Source organism: Gambusia affinis, linkage group LG12, assembly GCF_019740435.1.
Source record: "Gambusia affinis linkage group LG12, SWU_Gaff_1.0, whole genome shotgun sequence".
Classification (NCBI taxonomy): domain Eukaryota; kingdom Metazoa; phylum Chordata; class Actinopteri; order Cyprinodontiformes; family Poeciliidae; genus Gambusia; species Gambusia affinis.
In genome coordinates this window covers 14,215,107-14,225,373 of record NC_057879.1, presented here as the reverse complement: position 1 = coordinate 14,225,373, position 10,267 = coordinate 14,215,107, and positions in this window count along the sequence as shown.

The following is a 10,267-nucleotide window of genomic DNA, read 5'->3' as shown; positions in this document are numbered from 1 at the left end:
TTTATGTTCTTCATCACCACAACCTACCACCGGGGTCTTCGTGTTGCTGGAAGAACTGCTTGACCCGGATGTACTTTTCCCCCTGTTTTTTCCCAGTCTGTGTCTGGGCTGGCTTCCTCTGGGACATTTTCACATCTCCTTTGTTCTTCTAGTTCCCTAAAGAGAGTTTTCACAACAGCACGCCAAAGAGTTTTTTATCCCTGCTTACAAAAGCTGCACTACTTCTTTAAACGATTTAATGGCGTGGTTTATCACAAGGTTTATACATCCCAGTTCACGGAGTGTCATTTAATCTGTTCCCTCACATTCTGAAAGCCTCTGAACAGGTAAGCCCAGACTGGTGCTGTCTTACACCGTTAACCATACAGCTTGTCCCAGGTTGAGCCTCATACCGTGGGAACTACGTTTGTGAAGAGCAGACCATTGTTGCACACGAGATGTCAAGAGGGACAGTGGAATAAAACAAGAATTGTGCTGTTCCATGAACCAAATTCATTTGTTTGGCACACAGCGGCCTGTTCTTGTAACATCACCCGAGTCAACCCGGACCTCGTTAGGCCAGAAGCATCTGATTGTTCTTTTCTTCTGGGTGCAACGCTGAGCACAGACTGAAGAAGCTATTATCCTGGACATCCCTACTGTACTGACATTTAGCAGAACCCTCTCAATTAAAACCTGCACACAAAGAGGACAAATGGCCTCTTTATCCATCCTAAGATATGAGTTAAAAGCTCTTTAATGGTTCACAGTGACACCTTTCTTCTGTAATGGGCCTCTTGCTTGCACAAGATTTCACAGTTCAAATGACAAATGAGGGTTTTATTAGGCTGAAATTAAGTGAAAGACCTCTGCTTTGCTTCTGTTTCCTGTTTTTGAAAGTTTATGACATTCTGCCAGATCATAATAAAATTTATGGAAATTGGTTGTGTCCTTTTTTTAACTGGGTCAGCTCAGATCCTCTTCATATGTGCGTGTACTTGCTGACATGCAGGTTAAATTCTTGAAGAGAAAACCTCCCCCACAACTAAGGTTGAAATCTAAAATCCATGAATCATTTTCTTGGAATTCACACTGTCCCCATGTCTAGCAGTGGGGGAAATATATCGAAGGAATGATGCGAAAAATGCTTCAAAACAACAAAAATGTGCAGGGCATGTGTTTGTGGTGGTACAGTAAATGTGCTCATTGGTTCTTATGTATATAAATATTGCTTAATACCAGATAAATAAAGGTATAAGCAATTTTTTTTTTTTACAGTTGTGACAATACATCTATAAACATTATTTGTATATCATACAACAGACAAACACAAAGTCATATGAAAAGGCATATTTTACAAATAAAAACCTGCAAAATTCTGTCTGGCATTGTTTGTGTTGTGTGTTGGCATTGAGCCAAAATGAACCAGGAAATACAGGGAGGTAACGGTTAAAGGCAGGATTGAACAAGAAGAACCAGCAAGGAGTGTGAGGAGGAGAATGCTTTAAAAACTGTGAGGGTGAATGCTGGAACAAAAGACCTGGGCTGACAAACAAAAAAAAAGAAACAGGCAAAGAGAGAATGAATCAGAGATGCTGTCAAAGGGTCCATTTTAACTCCAGAGGAGCTGCAGAGGACCACAAAATATTGTCAAGCAACCACACAAGTATGGTGCTTATGAAAGATTGGGGGGAAAAAAGTAAAATTCATGAGAATCTTTTTAGAGTTGATCTTGTAAGAGATACAGCAAACATGCTGGAAAAAGTTGGCAGTGTCATGCTGTGGAGATCCTTTATCTTCAGTACCGACAGGAGAAGTGGCCCAAGATGCAGAGTAGATGTATGGTGGTCAGCAGAGGTAGAGGTCAAGTTTCCATTTCAATTGATCTTACTGGAAGGTAATAATAATACCTGTTTAAAAAGCAGTAGATTACAAAAAAATCTGGAATTTTTCACATAGAAGAAACTAAGAGAAAGACTACAAATGTAAGTAACCTGTATGTCATGTACCACAAAGCAGGATTAACACTGAGCTTATAGAACAACACTAAAGGGAGGTCTAGGTTTAAACCACAGAATTAAGTCAGATTATTATGTTAAATCCTTTTTAGTAGTGAACGTAGAGACATACATGGTCACTTTTAAACAAGTAGGTTTGAAATTTGGGGGATTTCATGTCTGAATTCATGACTTTTATGCATTAAAAAGCAAAGTGGTTATCAATAGATATCCAAAGCCATCACGAAGCATGAATCGAACAAGTTCTGACACCATGACATTCAACTTTGAAGGCCATTGTACAATAATTGGGACAGGCCTTGCTAGCTGTTTATGTAAGAGGGGCCTGTTTATTCATAGCGAGTTCAGTTTGCATGAAAGCCCCACCGAATCTCAATGGCTCCATTATTAGGCGAGTGGTTAAAGCCTCTTTCAAACTTCAAACATAAGAAGCCTCCTGCTCATGCAAACTGGCCCAGTGAGCTGCAAATAAACTAAAGCAATCATTCTGCGCTGGCATCAGTGTGGAGAACACAGAGGAAATCTAAACCCAGGAGGCCTGCGGTTCATTACTGTCCCCTCCAAACCTTCTGCAAGTTCTTCTCTTCCTTTAACTTTGATGAAATGCATGATTGTTTTTGAAACAGTCGGTTCCATAAATACCATGCAACTCCGTTTCATCTGCAGATGTAGTGACTCTGAAAAATACATGCGGTTGGTCGAGAGCTTATTTTATTCCCACTGACCTGTTTGCAGGGTTTTCCGTATCCTGAGTTGCTTGAAAGAGAAACACACACACACACACAGCTGGGTCATTGTTCTGTGTGCAAAGCTTCATTAAGAACGGATGGCTGTAAGCCTCTTTCTCTGTACTTTCTGCACTGGTAAACACTGAAACAAGTACAGCACAACCTAAACCGCACGTTTTAACCTGGTAGAAGCTGCACATGCTGGGGTCAGTGGTTCACACCTGTTTCAGGATCAATTCAGAACAATGTTCTGTTGCCTCAACTCCTTTTTTGCATTGCAGCCTACAGCTTCCTGCTTTTCAGTGTGCAACAAACCCCCCTCTCCCTTTCATGAAAATCTTAAAGCAAACATAATCCTCATACGTTATGCTGATTGGAAATACTTTTTGCTTTATTTCTTTGTACAAAGTAACATGATAACTCCCCAGTAAGAGCATGAGAAAACCTGTTGTCATCATTGCTGCAACTCCATCACTGTCTTTGCAATCAAGCTGATTGTTTTCACACACAGAAATAGATCTAAGAATTAAATAACAGAGGGCATTCATTGCTTGGTGTGAATGAGATGAGTCTTTATGGCTTGTTGATTAAGCTGATCTCACCATCATGCTGGCCGTGTCACAAGGCTGACCATATGCCAATCACCGGGTAAGAGATACTGACACTGGGCACATTTATCCTGACTAGGAAAGCCTTTGAGCCAAGCTGAGAGGAAAATGCTCGACCTGAAGAGTTGAGCTTTCTTGTTGGAAGAGAAAATGCCTTCCACTTGTGTATAATTTTCTAGATAAATTGCTTGAAATTGTTGCATAGTTAAACTATAATGCCATAAGAAACTTTATTTATTTAATTTGACTTTTTTTCAACTGTAAAAATATTTTCTTCTGCATAGTGTTTTATGATGATTGTTCATGAGGTAGATAATGTGTATTCAGTATACTGAGAACAGCTTCATTTTTTTGTTATTCCAAATATACATGATCAACGCTTTTAAATTTTATCGTTACAGGTGTAATTAGCTATTTTATCAGTATGGAGAGAAACAAATGCCAAATATGTATCCCAGAATCATTTCTGAACAAGCCTCTATGATCATGATGCAGGTTTTCATTCAGGACTTTTCATCTTGATTTAAAAAATTAAGAACAGAAGATGATTTAATGGCTCAGGAAGTTTTTTTCTACCATGCGGTACTTGTGCTGCCGTACCAACAAACCTAAACACTGCCATTTCCCATTGTGTCAAATAATGTGATTTATCTCCAAAGAAATGTTTACTCATTCATTTTTTTTAAAATATTCCATTTAAATCTTTATACCTTACGTTAAATAGTAAAATCATATGAAACATTACATTAACATGTGTTAAACCAAATGCTTATAGTTGGTCTAACACATTTTATGTTCATGTTCAAATTTAATTACATGCAGAGCAACTTGATTCTAATCATAAAACAGTGCAATCAGTGTCAGTTTATCTTTTAAAAGCAGTTGGTAAAAAAAAAAAAAAAAAAAGTTGCTGTCTCAGGAAGCCCGACTGAGGGTATCAAGAGATTGAAGTAATGTTTGCAAAATTCTTTAATCATAGGAAGTGCAGTGACAGTGGAAATGAAATACTCCCTTTTAACAGAGAGAAATCGTAAGCAGAACTAGATCAGTATGAGTTGTTTCTATGGGGAGATATTTCCGCGACAAACAGGAAAACAGAAAGCAGAAAAAGAATATGCAAGCACTGATTTTGGAGTATTGTCCTGTAAGCACACAGAGGTGATGGTAGCAGTTGCTCAGTTAGCAGTTTACACAGTAAAACAGAGAGGACTTAACCATTTTTGAGATACAAAACAAAGAGATCAATATGGCTTGTAGCAGAAACTTCTCCTTCAATGTCTTGACCCTGGATAGTCAAAATGTTAAACATACAGAGACATAGGTTCAATGTAGTACATAAAAAAGTAGTAATAGTAAAAAAGTAGTAGCAGTAATAATTGCAAAAAAATCTAGAGAGAGTAGAAGTAGGAGACAATAGCAATGAGAAAACGTGGTTTATATGTCCTCCAGCAATCTAAGCCTACATCAATATAAGAAGATTCATCCATACCTAAGAGAGAGAACATTGTCCTTTTGTGACAATATTCACATGACAATGAATATGCATTTTCCAGACATGTGTATTGTGCTTTATTATGATACTACATGAGCAAATTTTTGCAATAAAACCAGTTCAAACTATTTTGGGTGGTGTTTTGTGTTTCCTACAGTAGTGGTGTTTGACTTCTGGCGTCAGGTGGTCCAAACAGACTTTTGGCTATGAACACATGAAGGGAGGAAAACAAAAATAATCCTACAGCCCCAGGAAAAAAATCTGGCAACACAGCTAAAACAAAAAGAGATAACCTCTGACATACTTCATTGTAACAGCGCATTTTATTCCAGAGCAGGTTCAATTTGAATGACTCATTAGGCACGGATGTTTAACATTAATGGTAAAGTTAAATGTTTTTAAACAAAAACAACATACAAAACTAATTCAGGTTTTCTAAGACTAAGACTGTGTATCTAAAACCTTCACTTCCTCACTTTTTTAAAAAAATTAATTGTCAAACAAGTGCTACCACTGCTTCCAAAATTTCTGTCATTTTTAATCATTACCTAGATCTTGAGCATACATTTTTGTTTTTATCTTCTTCAATTGAACAAGAGCAACATTTACCATGCTCAGTGTCTTTACTCTCAGACTTCCAAGCAAGAGGTTTTTGGCACACGATGAAACTGAAATGACTGTTCTTCATGAGTCAGCTGTGATGTTCACCATGAGCTTACCAAATCGGAGGAAACAGCTGTTTCCTTCTGCTGTCTGACCTTTTCTTAGGTTCACTAAGCGATAGTATTCCATCCACACTTTTACCTACAAACATGAGCACTCCAATTACAAACATAGTGATATGTCCAGGAGTAATGCAGTTAAGCATGTAATTTAAAGGCAGTTGCTGCAATGAAGGAAAAGGATCGACAGATAAGATTAATTTCAGATATTTGTGTTGAAATAGTCTGACTTGGGGCTTTTTCCCAGCAGTATCTAAGTTACCTATGCTAATGTGAGGTTTCATTTAACTTCCTTCTTCCTCTCGTTTTGTTTATCAGTATGTGAGTACGTGCCACTGCAAATATTACTCAGTATTAGTAAGGTGAGGCGGAGCACCAAGACTGCCATTCTAATACATCTTATTCTACTCTGATGTTACCTTGAGGTCCAGTTGCTTCGTCCATCTTTGGTAATTCTTGTTGGTACAATAAATATTATGCGTCTTGTTCAATAATATTAAATAACATTTCCAAGTGTGACATTCCAAGTGCTGACACTGTTCTTCCATGCCAATTCATGCATGCATTCACTGTGCTTTTTGTTGATACACAAGTTCAAGTGTTTGTTAGAACAAAGAGTCAATCACCCAGTCACATAGTCGGAACTCCATCCATTCATGCATCTAGATGTGGTGAAGACAACTGACTAAAGTTCAAACTGAGCATCAGAATGTAGCAGAAGAGGGATTTAAGTGAATTTTCAAACACAACCATCTCATATGATGCAGATAACGCTCCTGAGATGTAAGTGGAAGTTTTTATGCCCTGTCATCTCCTCTGTTGTTGTCTGTTGGGGTAGCAGCATCGAAGCCAGGGAACTAAAAATGTTCAACAACCTGATAAAGAAGTCTGGTCCTGTTCTGGGGACGATTGTGGAACCACTGGAGATGATGATGCTGCGACGGATGTTGCATAAAATCGAAAAACAAATTATGGCCTGCTCTTTTGACCATCCCTTCTTCATAAAACGTCTTGACAACAACAGAGCAGTCAGAGACTTCTTCAGATCTTCTGTAGTATAGAACTCAACAGGAGATCATTCCTGCCCAAAGCCATTAACTTTTATAACAAGTCTTTGAGTAATATGAGTAACAAGAACATTTAATTTCCCTTTGGTATCAATAAACTATTCTCAGTTTAACTGAATTGACAAATTTTGGTGCCACAAAAAGTAGGATCAAGGATGAAGGAGTAAGATACTAGCAAGGTGCACATAAAAAATGTGGCCACTTACTTTGTGTTACAGTGTTTCATGTCTTTCCCTGTTTTCCCAATGTTCCTGCTTTTCTCTGTTTGTGTTGGCGTGGTTTCCAAGGCTGCTGCTCAGCTTATTCAGTCTGCCCACCTGCTTTTAATAGCCTGCAGGGTACCTGCTATGGCTTTGTAACTATCTCCTGCCACAGAGTTGTTGCAGGATCAGTGATGTTATCAGCAACAAGAACATTGGTAGTTACAATTATAAAACAGGTATTACCAGCTTTTCCAGGTGTTCTGGATTTAGTTGCAGCTCAGTTTGAAAAACTTTGTCAAACTATGTACCTGTAAGTGTTTACAATAAAATTTGCAATGAAATTGACCGTAGATTATGTGTATCAGTATATATTAATCAGGTGATTAGCTAATCAAGTGTATTTGATTAGCTCAGCCTGTGTTCAACTTACCCGCTTGACTTTTACATGAACAATAGGAAAACACTGATAGGCTGATCAAACCTCATGCTAATGTGTCCACGGTTATTCAGTCCTGAGTAGCTTTAAACATGTGTTCGTACCTGCCATGCCTCCAAAGCTGTATAACTGTTTTGAGTAAAGCTGTGGCTTTGTCACATTCTCAGCTGTTAGCTAAGCATTATGCTGTAGGACAGGTGTCACAGATATATTTATGTTGTTCAAGCTGTGTTGGTATTATTCCATATCTTGTTCATGAATCAGTTCTACAAAACTACTTACAAATATTTCTAAAGCTCGTGTTCTGTGATGGGCCAGAAAACTGTCCAGGGTGTACCTCACTTCTTGCTCAGGATGCAAGGAAAGCAGGTATGATGGATGGATGGCTGGATGGATGGATGGATGGATGGATGGATGGATGGGTGGGTGGGTGGATGGATGGGTGGGTGGATGGATGGAAGGAAGGATGGATGAATGGATGGATGGATGGATGGATGGATGGATGGATGGATGGATGGATGGATGGATGGATGGATGGATGGATGGGTGGGTGGGTGGATGGAGGGAAGGATGGATGGATGGATGGATGGATGGATGGATGGATGGATGGATGGATGGATGGATGGATAGATGGATGGATGGATTTATGTCAGTTAAGGGCTGGGTTTTAACAGTTTTTTGTTTGTTTGTTTGTTTGTTTGTTTGGTTTTTGAGTCAGATCAGGTCAGACGTCAGTGTTTACCTGTCACCAGCCTGCATTTAGGTTATCTTCAGAAATGTTTTATGACTTCACTGGCCTCTCAATATGTCTCTAGCTCTTCAGGATATGGAGAATGTAATCTGCCATCTAAGCCACTGTTATCATCATCATCACCATCATCTTTTTGCTTTATCAAAGCCCACTTAGTTTATCATTGAATCCTTTGTCCCGTACATACCGTACACCATAGCAGCCACATACATTTTGAACTGAACTCTGTCATTTGATTTAATGCTGTTTTTGCATAAGGTCATATAAATGTTTAAACACCCATGTAATAATTTCTTATTTCTTTATCTTCTTTGAGTTAAAGGTAGGAGCAGAATTCAACCCTTCACGACATCATAATGGGCAAATCAACTGCACATCACAGGTTGTTGGAACAGGATTGAAAGGACACAGCAAACAACCTACTTGTTGTGGCAACAGAAAACAGGCCGAGAAATATTTTACAAGACAGTAAATTGCTTATTGTGTAACTCCAGGAATAGGTTTTCCAAAGAAAGGTGGGACAGATGGATACACAAATGATTGGTTGTAATATAAACGAGCACAGTAAGGATTTACAACCAGAGGAGGAGGATTATGTTTTATTACACATGCCGTCACTGGTCGTAATCCACTTTAACAGGGCCTTGTTTACTGACATGCTGGAGACAGGACACATAATAGAATTACTCAATCAAAGTCAGGGGTAAAATTAGCATTGTTAACCTGTCAAACCTGAATATATGCTTCATGTCTGGTTCAATAATAATAATAATAATAATAATAATAATAATAATAATAATAATAATAATAATAATAATAATAATAATAATAATAATAATAATAATAATAATAATAATAATAATAAATTAATTAATTACAAAGTGGATTTTAATTGCTACTCTTGATTTACAGGTCTGTCTTAGTTCGTCAACTATGGTCCAGAGGTCTGAACATCTTGGATAAGATGAGGAGCCCTAAGAATGCAGGGTCAGATTAAAGAAGAGTTTCAACTATTCCAAGGAGGCAGTTGAGGTGGTTCAGACATCCAATCAGAATGTTTCACAGATGGATGGATGGATGGATGGATGGATGGATGGATGGATGGATGGATGGATGGATGGATGGATGGATGGATGGATGGATGGATGGATGGATGGATGGATGGATGGATGGATGGATGGATGGATGGAACAAAACAAGCAAAAAAGAACTGGAAAAATACAAAAGGACACTCTCAACAGAAGATTGCTTCCTTTGTGCCTCATGTGATGTCACCAGAGGCATGTGTTCTTGAGGTAGCTTGATTTTCTTTTAAGGACAACTTTTTATTGATTAATTAACATTTGACTTCAAAACAACAAACACATAAAGCACTGACCATGTTGTTCTGTACATGATAATTGATCTTTTGTTTGACTTTTGCAAAGTCTACTTACCTGCTTTAAAATCTAAACATCTGTCTGTTTTTGTGAAGTCCCAAAACAAGAAAATAGTTAAATAAAAAATAACTACAACTCTGCATTTTCTGACATCACTGCAATGACATCTGGGACATTAAAAATCAACATTTCAAGTGTAAATGTTTTCTCCTGTATTAGAAAAGAAACAGCTGTGTTGTATTTATTTGTCCCAGACAGACTTGCTGCTGGTTCTGTTATCATATGTTCTGTCTTATGTCAACAGAGCATGAATTCTAAAATATTATTTTGGAGGGGAACAGTGCTCATGTGATCACAATGAGCAAGTTAAACATGGCCCTTGATGTTGACATTGACAAACATGCCAAGAAAGGATCCAAACAAGACACTGTTCCTAGAAAAACCTGCTGGGTTTAAAAAGCAGAAAATATTTGAGAGAACATGCTGCCCTATTTGTTTACTTTGAACTTGATATTCGCTTTCTGGTTAGCTTTCAGGTTTGTTAGGGGAAGTAAATGCACTGACCTCAAGTTTTTGTTGGGGGTGTTTCAATGTGACCACGAGGAACAATCACACAGCAATGAGGGGGAGGACTTGTGACGACAATACCGAGGCTGTCCCCTGCTGGCCCCAGGGCCACATAAAGATCTGATTATTCCCCCCACCTCACCCGCCCTTTGCTCGTCGGCTGGTCTTGCAATCAGACAGGGGATTCAGTATTTCCCTTCCTGTGCTGAGCATTGGGGACTCTCATGCGGTCTCTGCAGCCAGTGCACAGCACTTTAAGCAGTGCTATTGTTTACAAGAGCCACTGTGGGAAAGTCATTAAAGTGTAAAGCATCCCT